This window comes from Falco cherrug, chromosome Z (genome assembly GCF_023634085.1).
Source record: "Falco cherrug isolate bFalChe1 chromosome Z, bFalChe1.pri, whole genome shotgun sequence".
In the NCBI taxonomy this organism is placed as follows: domain Eukaryota; kingdom Metazoa; phylum Chordata; class Aves; order Falconiformes; family Falconidae; genus Falco; species Falco cherrug.
Window position 1 is genome coordinate 73513685 of NC_073720.1, and position 18198 is coordinate 73531882.

General features: G+C 44.1%; 1 protein-coding gene across 4 annotated transcripts in view; it reads left to right on the top strand.

Moving 5' to 3' along the window:
- Nucleotides 1–630: 630 nt before the first annotated feature.
- LPAR1 (lysophosphatidic acid receptor 1) overlaps nucleotides 631–18198 on the top strand; it is a 77106-nt gene continuing 59538 nt past the window's right edge. The window contains exons 1-2 of one of the 4 annotated variants that reach the window (XM_055699272.1): nucleotides 1035–1126; nucleotides 1536–1693. The gene's annotated coding sequence lies outside the window, so the exon portion shown is untranslated. Of the gene's footprint in view, nucleotides 803–1009; nucleotides 1127–1535; nucleotides 1694–16591; nucleotides 16694–18198 lie in introns of those variants that run through there. The other 3 variants (XM_055699271.1, XM_055699273.1, XM_055699270.1) reach the window with 3 other exon arrangements.

Sequence of the window (18198 nt, forward strand, 5' to 3'; positions counted from 1 at the left end):
CCATTTTTGATACACACACAGACAAGAGCATTTGACTGCTTCCTAAAGGGAAAGAGCTCCTAACCAGCCATGGCAGTAAAAAAATGTGCTCACACGGATGATGAACATCTTTCTAATAACAGCGATATAAGTGATACAGTAGATACTGTCAGTAGCTGTAGAAGCTAGGGTCATCATTGTGTTGACAGTACACAAGCAAAGGTGTGATTTGAGGAGAACTCTCTCTGCTGCTTTCTGGCTTCTTGGGAAACACAAGGAGTACTTTAAATGGGCTTGGTCTTTCATTATGGGCTTTTGTACCGCTGGAGGCAGTTGCTGGCTTGTTGTATAGCCGTAAGTAATCTCTCTAAAAATCTCTCTACAGGGGTTAGAAACGCCTAGGCACTTCAGCCTCTGAATGCTAAGTGCCGTGCAGCCTACACTGCCTTTTCGCTTGATGCATGCACATGCAAAAGTGGCCTCTAGATGCTCCCGCAACCCAACGGAATCAGGCTATTCCACAGCAAAAGCTGGTGGGGGGCTGGGGGTAGTAGAAGAAATTTGAATCTGGTTGTGTATAATGAAATAACACTTCTAAAGAAGTCTGGAAAAGTATCCGCCGCGCAACCCTGCCCCTTTCCAGCTACAGGGGTTTGGTGAACGCACGGACTGATTCTTCCAGTAAGAGGATCTCGCACCCGGCTCCTGCCGGCAGCCGCAGGGGGTCCCAGCACTTGCAGCGGGAGAAGTTCGGCTGCTCCAGAAACACCCGCATGCCGCCGCCGGGCAGCCTTTGCCCGCAGCCCCGCAGCCCCTACTCGAGGTAGCCTTCGACCTGGGCCAGCGCTGCCGCCAGGCGCGGCCGGCCGCCAGCCCGCCGCCGGGACAGCCGGGGATGCCGGCGAGCCGGGGATGCCGGGCGCTCCCCGGCCGGGGCCACCGCGGGGCGGGCGCGGGGTCCGGCGGGGCGGGGCGGGGCGGGGCGGCGCGGGGCGCACCTGGGCCCCCGCCCGGCGGAGGCGGGCGGAGCGGGGGCGGAGGGAGCCCGTCCCTCCCCGCCCCCCGCCCTCTCTCTCATCCCTCTGTGCGCGCCGGTGGCGGCGGCGGCGCCGCGCTCCCTCCAGCCGCGCCCGCGCAGCTCCCGCAGGTAAGCGCCCCGCGGCGGGCCGCCCGCGCAGCGGAGCAGGGGTCCCGCCGTCCCGGGGCTCCGCCTGCGTGCCGCCGGGCTTTTCCTCCTCTTTTTGGGTGTTTTCCGCGGTGCTGCCGGACCTGGTGCCAACCGCGGCGGGTGGACGGCGCAGCGAGGCGGGCGGCGCGCCGCAAGCGGGGGTCCGGCACGGGGCGCCGTGGGAGTGGGCTTGGGCGGGCTTGGGCGGCGGGTCCGGCAGCTGTTCTTGCTGTACTAACGCCGCTGAGGCTGGCCTGGAGTAAGGAATGGACACTTGGCTGATGAAGGGACACTGACAGTACTGCCACTGTTCGCATACTTAGGGCCTATCCTAACTTTTTTCTTCTTTTTTTTAACTTCTTTTTTTTTTTTTTTTTTTTCCACGAAGTCTCTCTGGATTTATTTATACCAAATTAAGACAGTGGAAAAAGTCCTAGCTAAAAAAATGATTGCCACCTCTCTCCCCTGACTTCCTCAGTCCTTTGGATGAAGAGCCTGCCAAAGTCAGATGGGACATGTGTGCGTGTATCCCTGGTGTTTGCAAAGGTAAAGCACAGGCACAGGATGAATGGGAAGTATCAGGGTATGGAGTATTAGAGAAAGATGGGCAAGGTGGGAAGAAGGAGGGGAGCTTTAGGTTAAAAGCCATTAGTAAAGTGAAGTGAGAAGAGAGAGGTGGAACCAGAGGGACCAGGTTTCTTCGTCTCACTCCTTTGTGCATGTTCTTTTTTAATAGCTCCACAATGGGAAACCTCCCAGCCAAAAAAGATCCTTCCTATGGAAATGTGTGAAAAGTTTTCTGTATAGCCCTTTATCAGAAAAATGTTGGAATGCCTAAACTTTTTTTCTTGTGCATTTCTCTGTGAAACAAGGTCATACCTTTTTGAGTTCAGTTGTCTGAAGAAATTAGAAAAATTAGAAGCTGCTCAAATCCTCATTTTCTTTTTTTTCTTCCCCCACTGTAATTTTTCTTTTTAAGGTTCAAGGCAAAATTTCTTGCAGGAGCCTCTGTAGGCAACCTGTGTTCCCAAAGTGTTGGGGAATTAGGGTAGCTGCATTCTTTTACAATTAAAACTGCTGCAATTCTATCTTTTCAGAGAAATTCTCTTGCAAGCTAAGTCAGGTTTGGTGTGTTGTACCATTTGGTTTAAAATGAGTCACTCTCAGGTCTGAGAGTCATGTTTCAATTTGGCAGCCAGGACTGCATGCCATGCAGCCTTTTACTCCTGTGTGAGGATGGGGTATACTGTAGTACTAAAATAATACCTTCTGGCAATTTCAGCAGTGGACTGAAGCATACTCTCTGCGCACGGGCTTAAGTGAGGTTCCGTCCTGCAGCTCGCTAATACCAGCTCTAGGCATGTCATACGTTTTTCCTTAACTGATACGTGCTCAGACTTACAAAGCAACTCGATAGGCCAGCATTTTACTGTTGTTTTTATTAAATATTAACTACCCAAAATCAAATGCTGTGTTTTTCCAGAAAAGATTGACAGTGTCTCATCCTGTGCAATTGTACCTGAGCTGTGGTTCTGGCTTTCAGCTGCAAATAACTAAGGAAATGTTATTTTAGGAATACGTGGAAACATAGCTTCATGCTCAGTATGCTGTTGTCCAGATCACTCCTTATTACAGGTTGCACTGGTTAGACCCTTGGCTGCTACAAACTTTGTTCTGAGAAGTTACCAGTAATGGTGCTGGCTGGAGAGAGAATACTGACTGGTGTCTGCTTTCTTTTCCTTCCCTCTTCAAAACAAATATTAAGGGTGGAAAGGTTAAACAGCTTTTGAGACAAAACACATGGGAAATGCAGAATTGAAGTAATGCTACACTGTGTACCCAGCTTTAATATGTGAGCTTAATGAGTGATTAACAGGCAGTCTTATCACTGTGTGCAAAGATAATTAACAGCTGCATGATTTTCATCAGTAACTCTGGAAGATTGTAAAAATATGATATATAAAACATATATTTTAATTACTTCTCTGCTAAGAAATAGGAGAAAAAATTTAACTTGGCTTGTCACAAGCTTGTTACACACAGCAAAACCATGTGGGGAATACAGGACAAGGGTATTGATGAAAGTGTTTAGCTCTGGAGCTGAAACTTAGGTAGGACTTCTGTAAGGGCTGGCTTTTGCATTGCTGTGATGGGCCATTAATAACACCTTAATAAACGGTTGTTTCCTAGTAGCATCTCCGTATTGAGCTTGCTTTCTCTGATATTCTGAGGTTTAAACCGAAAGGCACGTCTTCTGAGTAGCTTTTGTTTTTGGGAGACCACCACCATCTTTGAGTACCCAGCAGTTCTGTGCACTGGCTCTCAGAGGTAAGCTGCCTCCTGCAGATATCTGAAGAGCTGGCTTGGAGCACCTCTAGGTGGTGACCTGCCTGCACTTGCTGAGCGCTGTTACCGTGCCATTTGCTGTCTGTGTGGCTTCTTTATTGCATGAGTTCAGGGGGAAATTATGTGCAGCTCTGTCACCGACAGGGCTGGATGGGGAGTTCTCACAGCTGTTACTTATGGTCTTGGTGATGTCCAAGGACACCTAGAAGAATTTGAGAGTGGGAACAGGTTGTACTGTGAGACTGTTGTCCTTTTCATTATCATTTCCCTCCCAAAGCTGGAATCAGCTATGTTTGTGAGAATTCCTCCCTTCCATAAAGAAAAATGCATGTAATTTAAGGGACACTTAAATTCAGTTTAAATCTGTGTAAATGGGTTGTTTGAACTGCAACTGCCACAAGTAGTGCTAGGAAAAAGAAACACAACTGTTTCACTAAACAGCTTGTGGATTAGTTCTTGTGTATTTCACTGCTGCTTCTTCTTCCACAATAGGTTATATTCTTCTTTTTTTTTTTTTAACAGTTTAGCACTATGAAAAGAAAAGGAAGCAAACTTTTTAAAAGAAGTAAACAGTGCTGTTGTAAAAAAAAAAAATATTAAACAAAAGCACAGGAGTTATCAAAAGGCAATGGTAATCGCTGAAAAAACCTATTTGCACTCTTCCCTCGCCGCCCTCCCCCCCCTTCTTTGCTCTGTCCTTTTCTTTAAGGTTGCTTTCCCTTCAGTTAGGGTTCCCATTTGAAGTCTTGTGATGTAATGACAATTTGAAGCCCACTGCTCTCCAGAAAGATCTGATCAACAGGGACTTGAGGTGGTAATGGCCTGGACAGGTAGTGATTACGTAGCACTTTCCATGTATGTTTTTAACTTTGCTTTTCCATGCGTTGCAAGGTAATGCTGTAGAAATGTGACACTCCTCAGTGATGCAGCATTAGGGCTGAACTTAGACATTTTGTGTTTTCCCTGAGTGTCCTTTGTAGCTAATGCAAGTGCTTAAGGCCTCATCCATGGCCCATAGGCATCAATGCTAAAATCTCTGTTGGCACTGAACGGCTTTGGATTAGGTGCAAGGCTGGTGTGTTGCTTTGACAGAAATATTAGATTACTCTAGGGCAGAGGAAAGCTCTATGGAGGGAATAAGAGCTGCTGTTCTGCTTACGTTTCAGGGGACTCAGATTTTGGTTTTCTTCATTTATCTTTCAAGCTTAGTTGCTTTAAAACAAGTAGAAGCATTGCCTATGCATTTTTGCACTTTCATTGCTGTGCTGAAGCAAATGAGAGTGAACATCTGAAGCAGGTCTGGTGCCTTGTTTTGATTTTTAATGAAGTTCAAGAATTCTGAGAAGTGCCTGCCTTTGTATATCCAGATCTCTCCTTTCACCTGTTGCTGTTCCTTGACTGCCTGAAGCTCTTCCTCCACACCTGAGCTGATTAATAGCATGCTTGACTTGTAAAGTCTTGGTCATTGTTTAACTGAAGGTTTCACTCTAGGATCAATTTTCATTTTTTAATAACTGGTGCCTCTTATTCTTGAAAATGTAGCTTCTATTTGTGCAATTAGCACCAGTAAGGAAAAGAACCTAGTGAGTGCCAGTTTGGGTAGTATATGTGTGTCCCTATTACATATGGCAACTCCAAGATCATTCCATTTCTCTAAGAAGCCCTTCAAAAAGACCTTTTAAGGTGGTTAAGACATTACATTTCTGCATAGGGAACAATACCCTTGCTTAGATCAGTGCAAAGTCCCCAGAATTTCCTGACAGGCACAGCCTGGAGTAGTTTGTTAAACACTTTTTTCTCAGACCTGCATCTACTTTCTACTGCATCTGGCTCCTTCTTGACCCACATAATGCAGGTAGTTATGTTAGTGCATGTAAACGGGTGAGCACTGGCATGTTCGCCCCATTGTGAAGAAGTATTTCTTCATAAAAAAAGCAAACCTTCTTCCTCTGCTTCTGGCAGATGAAAACAGCCACAGATTCATGTGGCTGCTGTGGTTCAAGGAGTCTGGGTAAGGCATGCGTGCCCCTGCCAGCCATGCTGCCAGGGGTCAGAAGCCATGTCCCTCCTCCTCAGGCTACTCCTGGAATGAATAGCCTGGACAGTGTCCTAGGCTGGGGCGTGTGGGGAGTGTTCTGCTTTCCAAACGCCTTTAAGATTATCACTGGTGGAGCTGGATGAGGAGCTGGCTGTTGTTCCTGCTCGGGAAAGAGGAGGTAAGCATTTCCCCATTTTTCCACTCGCAGATCGCATCATGGTCTGCTGCTGAGGTGGGGGTACACAGCATGGATCAGTGACATGAAAAATGCTTCCAGTTGCAAAAGTGGGACGGCTGCATCTCTTTCAGGAGGAAACATGTTGGGGGCACAAGTACTGTATTGGTGAGAACTGCATTACAGTTTTGTGCCAATTGCATTATTTTTATTTTAAATTACTTCAACTTGAGAGGCATTGGCACTGATTATTTGTTTTGGCTCCCACGTGGCGTGTTCTAGACAGAAGGTGAAAACCTCTAAATTCTATTTAAAAATACAAAGATGGCAAGTATTTGAGCCTTGTAATATCTGCTTTTGCTTCTGGCTGTGAACAACAGGCAAACATCGGCTGAAGTGGATTTTTGAAACTGATGAAATAGTGCTGATCATTTTGATGGTCATATATGATGAACTTCAAATGTCTGTAACATGCCCGCATGAGACCTACGCACCCGTTAGCCTTTTCTTTAGGAATCTGTGTGCCACAGTGACCCTCTAAGTAGGGTGAATTTCAGAGGTACTCTCTAGAAAGTACATCCGTTTCTTTGCCAGCTAGAAAATTTATTGCATACTGCAGTGCTTGCAGGAGCAAGCAAAAAAGCATTGGATTGACATCAAAGGGAAGATCTTTCTGTACAGAATGCTGGAGATTTTCAGAGTGGTAAAAATCTGGCAAAGGAAATGCATACTGTTTTTGATTGTAAGCCCCTTTCCCTCCCTCTTCCCCTTCTTTTTAGGGCGTGTATGTCAAATACAAAATGGTGCCAGTACATTATTTATAGGAGCAGTTTGCAGAGACTTTTTCTTAGAACTTCTTCGGCCATTGAGGATGATATTTTTCCATCCAGGCTGAAAACAATATGTATGACTAGAACAGTATCCTTTTTTATTGTGAAGAAGTTGGATGCAGTTCTGCTTAAATTAAAAAAAAAAAAAAGTGTTGGATGAGTGTTGAATGTTTAACTGCATAGAGAGATTCAAATTTTCTTTGAATGTGTGTGTGATTATTTAAGAGCACTAAGCTTTGACACTAACTCCAGCAAAGACTTACTGGTATCTGAGAAGTCAAGGGAGATGCTGTTCATTCCTATCTGTTAGGTAGTTATCCTTCAGGTCGGTGTGTGCAGGAAAGGCGAAAGGCTGCTAACCTCTCAAGAGGAAATAGCTACATATCTTGCAAGCGTGGCAAGTGTTGTTTTGTCTGTTGCAGTGGGGCATTGGTAACGGGTACATTGCCACTGCATTTCACTAAATGTTTAGTCATCTGCTTTTGATCTGTTGTGGATGTCAGACCTGCAGGACGGTGTCCCGACGCCTTGAGCTGCTGCTGCTGACAGAGTGAGGGAACTGGGGTGCCGTTACATAGCTGCAGTGTGTGACAGGCAGTGTGCCTTCCCCTTCTCTTCCTGTCCCCAGCCAGGCTGCAGGTGTCACCAGGTTGTTGGTGCAGAAGAAAGCCCGAGGTTTTTTGCTGCTCATTTCCAAATCAACTTTGCCAGCAGTGAGCAAGAGTCGCTGCTGCTGCAGTGGTCACTGTCCCTTCAGCTGGCAGCACGGCAGCCTCGCAGGTGGTGAGCATCTCCACTGTCTGCTGCTCTGGGGCAAGGTGAAGCAAGTTGTCGAGAAGCAGCACCAGGTACAGCTGCTGGCCCTCGACTGCCTGGCTAATGGCAGGAGACCTCAGTGGAGAACTGCTGTGTCGGCAGGAGATCACCTTGCCCCTAGAAGTTGTCTTGAACTGGGAGGGATGGTGCTGGTACTTACTGTGGTCAAGACATGGTATTCCTTCGGTTCCCCTGCCTGTGTCAGGTGCTCACTGAACTTCTTGGTGGGATCCATTTTCTTGTGTTTTTTCCAGTCCCTTACTGTGTGGCTGTGATGACACTTGTTGGGTCCTAGCACCCTTAAGATTTGGTTGTTATTTTACTAATAACTTTCACAGTTATGTGTAAGAAAATACAAAGTAGCAGCAAAGGCTGGCAGGAGTGGGTGTTTTCTATCTATGCATTTCAGAGTGCTTTCATTGACACCTCAGCTGGTAGACGTAAATTTCAGTGATTCCCTGTAGAGATTGGGTCAGTAGTTTTACAAGGTAGGTAGAGTCCTGCGATGAGTTGCAGTGGAGAGGTGTTGCTTTGGTGTGGTAATGAAGCTGTAAGTAGGATGTATAGGGACAATTTGGCTACTTTGCCTCAGGATGTGCTTATAGGATTAAACTTTGTAGTACATTTCTATAGTTGCCGGCTAGTTTTTAACATAGAAAACTAATTATTGAAGTTCAGAAGCATTGAGGAAATTGGTATGGCAATGTGCGATAGACCAGAATAGATTCAGACTGATATAACAAGCCTGTAAATCCCAAAGGAGAATGCTGCACAGTAAATTCTGTATTTATGCTGCATTGAATGTCATGACTATTGTACTTGGAAGATGCCTTTGCAAATGTGTACACAGCTCTGCTGAAGTGTCTGACTGGCAAATTATTGGTACAGGAAAATAACTTGAATATTCCCTGGGTCTGTGCTGAGAATGTTCCTGGGTACTGCTGTCTTGTCAGGAGGAACCAGCTAAGGTACTAAGAGCATGTTGTCCTATATGCCACCTTGGATGTGCTGTAAGTCACACCTGAGCATGTGTTTACCATCCACATAATTGTTAGATTTGGTTGAGGAATGGAGCCTTGGCTTTTGGTGAAGAATTCCTTGGGGTGTTCAGCTGTTTCCATCGATGTGTTCCCTTTGTAAACTGCTATGCTCTTGCAGATGCAAGGCCAGTGCTCCAACAGGGTCACTGCTCCCTCATTGCTATAGTCATGGAAATAGGATTCACTGTGTTCTCCTGAGATGTTGTGATGGGGTAAGCAACTTCAGGCAAACGGATGTCTGGATAGGTACCTGATGTTCGAGGAATACCATTATGAATGTGACATGTTGTACTTGAAAGATAACATTATAAATGTCTATCAGGTTTAGTGGTCTTTACTTTTGCTTGCTGTTACTCCCAAAATGTGGCAGACATGGGGACTAATGCTGTGGAGATGAGCCAGGATGCCTTTGACCTGTCCTGAGCATGGTTTCTACACAGGGCTTTGAGAGCTGTCCTGATGTGGTTCACAATGCACCAGGTTCATTTTGCCCCTCCTAAAGCTTTCAATGGAACTGATGAAAACTTCACCTCGGAGCAGTGCATTTCCCTGTATGGAAACCTTGCAAACTAGAGAAGACTTTTCCAAATTCATCTGTCTGCTCCTCTAGTCTTTCAGCTTCTTGTTTACAGCACTTGCAGTGTCCTATTTCAAATATCCTATGCACGTGAGACTGGAAGCAGACTGAGACTTCAGGGTATTGCTGTGATCAAAGCAATTCTGGTAATTGGTGAATGGGCTTAAAATAGGTCTCTGGAATTATTGCAGTTTGGCAAACAGGTGATAGGAGTAGCATAGCTTAGTGCCTGGTTCTCCAAGAAGTAAAATATATTTCTGTTCCCTGCCTTGGGTTGCTGAAGTTTCACATGCAAAAGCATCCAAAGAGGTTCAGCCTAGAGAAAAAATGCAGGGAGGGATGGGCAAGCTGATGACAACCTGATGACAGGAGGGAATTACATGACTGTAGAACACATAAATGCCTTAAAACTTGTATGCCTGAATGAACACTTCTACCATGGTCCTGCATATTTCCATCTTCAGTGTCTCCTCCACAAAGTTTCTGATGAACAGAAGCCAGTTGCTCAGATTTTAATGACAAAGACCTGTAAAGAAGTCTCTCAACCAGCTTTTTTTGGTTTTCCTCCTTAAAATTTTCTTAATAAGCCTTGAAGATACTGTGAAGGGACTTGTGGTACAATTATTGTGAGAAAGCAGTTGCTTTTTTCCTTCAGGAGAGTGGCACAAAACTGTAGGAAAGGCTTTGGCATTGAAGCCACACCCTACTCCTTCCTGCTTTAGCACTGGCAGGCATGGGGGAGCTACAAAAATGAGGTGATGTTTCTCCGTTAGTAGCAAACTCGAATGCCAAGCTGCTGTGCATCTGCCTCCCGTAATTGTGCCAGAAGTGATCCCATGCCCCATCTTTCCCCCTGACCGTTCTGCTTGTGTTTTAACTTCCCCTTGGGACCCTGCAGTGGGGGCTTTTCCATAAGCTGTATCTCCACTAGAGAGGGATGCTAGTATAGTTATACTGGAAAACTTTGAGGATTTGGTTAGTTACATTGCTTTACTCTTCCTGACAGTCAGTGTTGCCTGTTGGGTTAAGTGGAGCACCCTTGAAAGGAGACTGCTGCAAGACTGAAGGCAGATGGGACCCAGCAATGACCCTACACTGTGGCTGACCAAGTAGCAGCCATTGGGTTTCTCCAAAGTGGTGCCAATTCTGCTGTGTGACACATGTTTGTGTAGATCCATAGAATGGTTTTGGGGTGGAAGGGACCTTAAAGGTCACCTAGTTCCAGCCCTCCTGCCATGGGCAGGGACACCTTCCACTAGACCAGGTTGCTCAAAGCCCCATCCAGCCTCGCCCTGAACACTTCCAGAGACAGGGCATCCACTTCTTCTCTGGGCAGCCTGTTCCAGGGTCTCACCACCCTCATAGTGAAGAATTTCTTCCTAATGTCTAATCTAAATCTATCCTCTTTCAGTTTAAAACCATTACCCCTCATCCTATTGCTACAAACCCTTGTAAAAAGTCCCTCCCCTTTTTTTCTTGAAGGCCCCCTTTAAGTACTAAAAGGCTGGGCTGAACAACCCTCTCTCAGCCTGTCTTCATAGCAGAGGTGCTCCAGCCCTCTGATCATCTTCGTGGCCCTCCTCTGCTCCAACAGGTCCATGTCCTTACGTTGGGCTTGCAGAGCTGAAGGCAGTACTCCACGTGGGGTCTCATGAGAGCGGAGTAAAGGGGCTGATGTAGGAGAGGCTGCTCAGCAGCAGGAGAGACTGAAAACCAGACCCTGCATGCCTAAGTGGGCTTTGTCAGGGGTCAGGGGAGCTCAGCATGAACACAGCTGGTGGGTTGCGACGGTGGGGTGCCTAAAAACTCTGGTTTGTGGATGGATTTCAGTACGTTCTCCTTTTGTGGCCTGTGTCCCTTGTACTACTTAGCTTATTTGTGTGGTTGCAAAGAGAATCCTAATGGTTTCCCGAGTAATGCTTTACACCTTATGCTTTTGTAATGAACTGTCTTAAGGAGGCTCTGAAGTGTGTGTGCATTTAATGTTTGTACCCATGCTAATGTGCATGGAACTGAGTTCCAAGGGTAGAGTTTGAGGCAAAAAAATATTTAGGTTTGCTTTTCTTTTTTCTTTAAGAACAATCCATTGCTATTCAGTTACAATAGGATTGCTTTTTCTCCTTTCTTGCTCTTTAAAAGGTGTGCAAAGGGCATGTAGCTTAAAAGTGGTGACCCAGACTAGATAGTACTTTTCTGCCATTGTGTGCGTTAGGTGGTGGTGGTGGTTTTTGCTGTTCTACACTGACTGCATTCTTCCCCCTGGCTTTGCATTTTCCACTTGAATTCTTGGTGTCTCCTAAATGCTCTGATTGAAATATTTGTTGTTTCCATTGGGCAGTATGTATGCTGAGGACCTAGTTGAAGTTGAGTAATCACTGAAGTATGGTGTGAATTTACAAGAACCCACTTAATTCATGTGACCTCTTGTATGCACTAAAAGCTTGTCTGCTAAACACAAATCAGAGTTAATCCAAGTCAATTCTTAAAGTGAATTAGTCAAGCTGTGTGCTAATCTTCCTGTGTTTACTTGCTTTTTCAGATAGGCAGCAGCCTAAGTTGCATTAAACTTCACTTGATAATTGAAAGGGGAAGAGTCAGAGAGAAAGGTGATGAAATTTTTGTATGTCCTGCATTTTTCTCCTTTCAGGGCATATTTGAGAACTGCTTTGTGTTTATAAATCTTGAATTCATGGAATGATCAGAGCGAGCTACCTAAGGCCAAACCCCAGTACTCTGCTGCAGCTCTCTGCTGAGCATCCATGACAGCTGTTGCTGCTCCAGGGATATTTTGGGGAGTGTGACTTCCTGATCATCCCTAAAAGTTGTTCCTCAAAAACCGTAACTGTTTGAGCGGGATGCTGCATAGACAGTGGTTTAGACTGTGGTGATAAGGAATTCCGTTCAATCTCTGCCAAGAAAGGAGTAAGCAGCCCTGATTTTACAGCCTGGACTCGCAAGTTCTGTGTGTATTGCCCTAAGCACGCCAAAGACTTGGCGTGTGGTGGGCAAGAAGTAATTACCTTTCATTTGTCAACATTACGATTTTTGTTGTCTTGAGCTACTGGGTTTGCTTCCCCCTCCATTGTGGCAAGATCAAAGGTAAGATCTTATTTCTGGGTCACTGCTGTTCATCAGATAAGTAAGTCTGTGGTCTTGGGAAAAAGCAGTGACGTGAGAATAGGGAATTTAAACCCTGTCATTAAGATAATTATTTCTTATTGTAAATTCTAAATTCCTTTAAACTTCATTCAGCTTAACTATGCAAAATACAGCACTGCAGAAATTGCCTGGAGAACAGTCAGTTGAACTGATGCAGATGTTAGAAAAATATTTCTGGAGCAGCATGAATAGTTTGAGAAGTTGATAAACAGTTACTCTGTCTGCATTGGTGCTGGCCTGAACTATGTTAAGCTGACTCCTTGCAGTCTTTGATGTACTTTTTTTGTGGGGGGTGGCCGGCAAGTTTCTGTTTCAGATAAACTTAATTAAACTCTTGTTTGTGCACCATTGGTCAGGGCCTGTGTAGATCTATATTAGGATAGTACATTTGTAATTTGGGGTTTTGGGTTTGGCATGCTTAATTGTGGACTTCCTTGGCTTCAGCATTTCCAGATTATTGTGTTTTGTGGTGGTTCATTCTGCCTGAAGATTGAACATCTGTTTTGTGGATGGAGGGGGAAAAAAGAAGTATTTGCCTTAACATTGGCCCCCCTCAAAGCTGTTTAAAGAATTGTGACATTCTGTTATCATCCAGATGTTTTTTATCTAGTAAAAGGATATTGCCTGAATGTTTAAATACAAACTCGTTTCAGAAGAATGACAGCATACTACTACTTTTCTGAGTTTTAAACAAAAGGTGGATGGTGTCAGGTGAGGTTAACAAATGGAGTCTCTGTTGCTGATCTGTGGAAGTATTTAACTGTACTACTTTGTTTTTTCTTCTTGGAAATAAATATTAAAAGTCTGTAAGTTGTTGAGAAGGTTATGTTCTTGCTGCTTTTCCTGTTGAGGAGTGATAGCTGGAGAAAAGCATTCTGATATCTTATATGGTGATTTATACCTTGATACAAGTGACTTTGCCTACTACTGTCTTCTTTAATGATACTGATTAGTAAGCAAAATTGTGATGAGAATGCACTAGGAATTAAATTCTACCACCTACTAGTGTGAGGCAATGCCTCCGTCTTGGCTCTGTGAGGTGAAAACTACTTCTTGCAGCCCCAGTGTTCAGAATGATTTTAATAAACAGCTCCTTGCTTGGGTTTTGGTTTGGGGTTTTTTTGTTTATAATGGAGGAGGACAAAAGCATACACCATACTTGCTTCTTTTACATGCGTGCACAATGCTGGCACCAGTTAATGGTGTGGCTTAAATCGTAAGCTATCCATGGTGACTCTGAACTTTTCTCCCTCTTATTTAACATCTTCAAAGTTAATGTCTGTCAGTAGAAATAAACCATTCTAAAATAATTTAATAAAATGGTTTGGAATTACTTATTTTAGAAGTATTTTTTACTTTAGAAATCATTATGATGAAAGTGCAGATTATGAAAACATTGTCATATGACAGAAGCTTCCTTGTGGTTGTGCTATGAGAGACCATCCATATTGTAGTTACTTGTTTACATAAGCCAGAGCAGATGGGTGTTATTTTCCAGCAGTCTGTGTCTAGCTGTGCTTTTCCTCTTTATTTTCTTGGCCTTTTCTTGGTGGTTCTTTTCTTCAAGTTTAGAGTACTGACATAATGTTGAAATTAAATGATGGCATCCATTATTACTCTGGAGTCTTCCTAGTTCATGTTGCTTTAACTTGAAAAAGAGGAATAAGAAATTAATTTTCCAGGACATCTTATTGTTCCAGCACTCACTAATTCAAAAAATCTAATGGAGCTGCTGCTGCAGTTGTTTCTTGAAGCTGGTGCTGCTATTACAGATGTTTTAAAACAATTTGTGTGGGTGGGTGGGTGTGGTTGGTTTGGTTACTTTACCTTATGCTGACCTGATAGTTTTGTTGAAGAAGCTCCCCAAACACCTGAAGAAACATGCATGTACCAGCCAGCATCCCTTGCATTAAGGCAGATGCTAACTCATTGCCCCAAGTGAGGGTGGGAAAAGGTTCTCCAGCCTTGCGGAGTGGGAAGGCAATGATCATCTCTAAGCAATCCATAATAAACAAGCATTAATGGAGGCCACTGGGAGAAGCTACGCTCCTGATAAATAATGACTGAAATAAGTCTAGGGGTTCCAGATGGTGATGGGAAGGCAACCTGGTGGGTTGTCTTTAAAGGGGGAGCTGCAGAAAATGAGGCCATGCAGGCCTGACTTTTAAGGCAAAGCTCTGAAGAATCTTTTCGGAGAAGGAAGAGGCTTCAAGAGAAGATGAAGTATCATTTTGGATTTAAAGGCAAGAAAATGCTGCCCAAGAGATGTGTGTTGAATAGGTACAATGTGGAACTAATCAGGAAAGGAGGTTGAGCAAGTGAGAGAATTGCACTGGATGGTGCAAGCTGACCTAGGTCAGGGAAGTACAGAAAAGATTCTTGAAAAGGACAAGTACACAAACTAAAAATGAAGTTTTGTCCAATGATAAATCAGATTTCAAATCCCTCAATGTGTAACAGAGAAAAATTCCTGTATTTAATGAGGAAAAGGAGCATGATTGAGTTGTGGACAGGATGGTGGTGGCATTTATAGCAAAAATGTTGAGATTTGAATAGAAAATGAGTACCTCTTTTTTTTCTTTTTAATCTCATCTGAGCAGTATGCTGAGAAACCTAGTGTACTACTGCATGCCTTGTGGATTAGACTGCTGCGGATGTGAGTCCAGTTTGTACCGTAATTCACATGATCTAGGGTGAATGTGTTCATGATTTCTCATGTTACAATGCCAAATAATATGGGGTTTTCCCTTCAAAATGTATTTTATGTTGATTAGTGAAAGATGGCATTTTATTCTGATAACAGAAGTCAGAATAGTAAAGATGCAGGTCCCCTAGAATATCCTGAGGGAAAGGAGTTAATTGTTTTGGACACTGAAGACTAGAAAGGCCAAGAAAAATCTCTTTTATTTTTAATCAGATACAGCAATGTTTAGTTTCCTGCCTTCATGATGGGATGTTTATATGCCTTAGAAAAGACCTTTTGATGGAGCATCTTGCTACCACTGACACAGAGGAGGGAAGATGTTTGTTATTTTTCCTTCAAGATGTTTTTGGTTAGTTCCATTAATCTGAAAATGTGTCACAATGGGCAAAATGAGAATCCATTCTGCTTCAATCAATGCTGTAACATCATCTTCTCAAATACCTTTTACCATGAGTAACCAGCTCATGCATGTTGGAAATCGCGTGGGTACGTGCTGCAAAATAATGGTGCTGGAGCTCTCTGACTTCACTTAGACCTGTAGCAAATGCTTGGGAAAGTGGGAGTCCTCCTGCCTTCTTTGCCTGCCATTGAGGTCATCAACAAAATGCATTTGAACTTCATAGGCAGAGGATCAGACTCCTGGTTTCCCTGAATAAACAAAACAACCCTGCCCCGCCCCCCCCCCCCCCCCAAAAAAAAAAAGGCAAAACAAAGCAAAACACCCCCCAAAAAAAACCCCACCCCCAAAAAAAGACCCAACAACAAACACAACCCCAAGACAAAAACAATTCCAGAAGGAATGAAAGACTTGTAATTTGAGGAATAATCTACTCACCAAAGAGCCTTCATGGTGGCCACAGTAAAACAACTGAAGGTCCTTTCCGGGGATAAACATCAGAGCAGGTAAAGGAAAAGGGCAGACATGCATAGGTCAATTACTGACACTTGGACTGTCTGGCCTTTGGTGGAACTCGGCCTGCTTTTGTCAGCCTCAAAAGGGGTATGAGGCACAGGGACAGGCAAAATAAGAGTGGCATATGGAAAACATTTCCCTGCAAGATAAGTGCCTCAGGGTAGTGTACTGTCTACTGAATTTTTTGCATTGAAAATCTGTGAATAGATGTTTATTGTTTGGGATGGTTTTATATACATTCAGATTTATGTGCTTTTTGGGAGGAGTGGGCAGGGGGTCTGATCTTGCCCCCAGGGGATGAGTAGGAAGATGTCTCTCCTGACCCATGTGTTCTCTGTGAGAGTAGATGGCTTCTCAAAGGGAGTGCCACTGCACGGTGGTACTGTTTTATGGTTGTAAATTCGTTCAGTGTGTGGTAAATGAATAAGGTGACAGATTGTCTCCTTACTCTTGCAGTGGGGAAGAGGGACAGTTTCATACAGTGCTGCCTCTGTAGGGTTCATGAAATTGTTTAGCGTGGGGAAGGAGGCTCTACCTGACACGTCTTTGCTGAGCTCGTTACAGGCTGTTTTCTGTCATGGGACGATTTAGCAGCAGTCCTGTGGTACTCATATTATTAGTTATGGAGACCAGAACAATGATCTTTCCCTGATTAACCACAGAGCTCCTATTCAGAAAGATTTGACTGATGTCTTCCCCACCCCCACCCCACCCCAAAGCACAGGCTGTGCTGTGAATGCAAATGACGTAGATTTTGGATCCTTTGTTGATTATTGTGTTGTGGAAGAGTCCTACTGAATGTAAGGACAATTGCTTAAATTTGTGTTGAAATAATTTTCTTTCTAGCCTTGGATTACTGCTGAAAGCTTCGTCTTTTTTCCCCCTTATATGAGGAAAGCTAACAGCTGTATTGCTCTCCTGAAAGTGAAGACTGAAGCCGTGGAAACTGTAAGTCTCTTCTATCTTCAGAAAGTTGCAGACTTCCCTGGAACACCTTTTAAAAACTCTTTGAGGTGTACAGGTGTGAGTTAGCTGAAGGCAGAAGGGAAAGTAGGAAAGACGAGTTCCTTTTTGTTTTGTGTGGGGTTTTTTTTTCTTTCTTGTTTAGTAATACACTTTTGGGCTTCTGCATTTTTATTTGATCTCATTAAGTTAGCTCTCTTATTTCTGATTGTTTGGTAAGATGCTTTTCAGGTGGGTGAGCAAGTTGAGGTTAAATTTCGCAAGTTGTTTTTTTGTTAATATTTTGTTTTGGTTTGGCTTAAGTAAAAGCTGAATGCTCTGGCCAGTGGTTGCTGTTCTCAGTAAAGCAGTCTGCAAAGTGATACACAGCTAAACATGCTGCTGTCCTGCTTTTGATGCCGTTAGTGGCTAAGAGGTGGTTGTGCTATACATATTGTGTGGAATGTAAGCTTTGGCTGAAAAAGTGCAATCAAAGCAGGCATCACACACACAGAAGCAGTGGGACCATAGCAATAATAAAACCCCTGGTTCTGTGGTCTGTCTTTGTGATGCTGGATCACTTCCAAGACAATTTTTTTAGGACACTGTCGTTCTGAAGTTGGAGCAGCGGCAGTGTAAACAGTACTTGCCTTGGCATGTTCAGTGGGTGGGTTAGATCTGAACTTGGGAAAGGTTGGGTTTTTTGTTTTGGTTTTTTTTTTTGTCCTTCTGCTTTTTTGGTTGTTAAAGTCGCAAGTGCTCAGATCACGTTTAAAGAAAAAAAGCCAGAAAGCAGATGATGCACACAGGGTAAAGGAAGGATGTTTTTCAACAGCCGAAACAGGGGTTCTCTGCTCTTGTGATCTGATCTGTTGGGGTATTCGTGTTCTTTCATTCTGGTCTCCTAGGAGGTTTCGATGTGGGTCAGGCAGCATGCTGGAGATCCAAGGGCAGGTAGTGATGGCACTTGCTGTCCAGAGGTCTTGCTGGAGGCTGTTCTTCTGCACTCTCTCAGCCCTTTGGCAGGAAGCTATCTCAGCCTACCTCACTGCCAACCCTTTTGCAGGTGTTTGTAAGCCTTTGCGCTTGCATGGGATGTCCTGAAGTGCAGCTCCACTAGTGCTCCTGCAGCCCTGCAAGCGTCCCCAGTTCACTGGATCTCGTCTTGCTACCGTATAGCCAAACAGTGATGGCAGGAGAGAGGGGTTAGTGCTAACTGATCCTGGTTTGGGGGCCAACCAGCTCAATTATCCATTGTATTTGCCAGGTTTTTTTGTTATTAACAAGCTGTTTGATGATGACAGTGAAACATTTAAAATACTTATTGCATGTCTCCCTCCCTCCTTCCCTCCCTTTTAAAGCTTAATGATATTTTGGTTAGACAGCTTCTTTGTTGTTCATCTGTTGTGTCAGGTTGGAAAATTACCTTTTTTTTTTTTAATAATTGCTCTGGAAATGATTGTGCTCGAATAGTGAATTACTTCACCAGTAACTGAAGTTCTGTGAGCAGA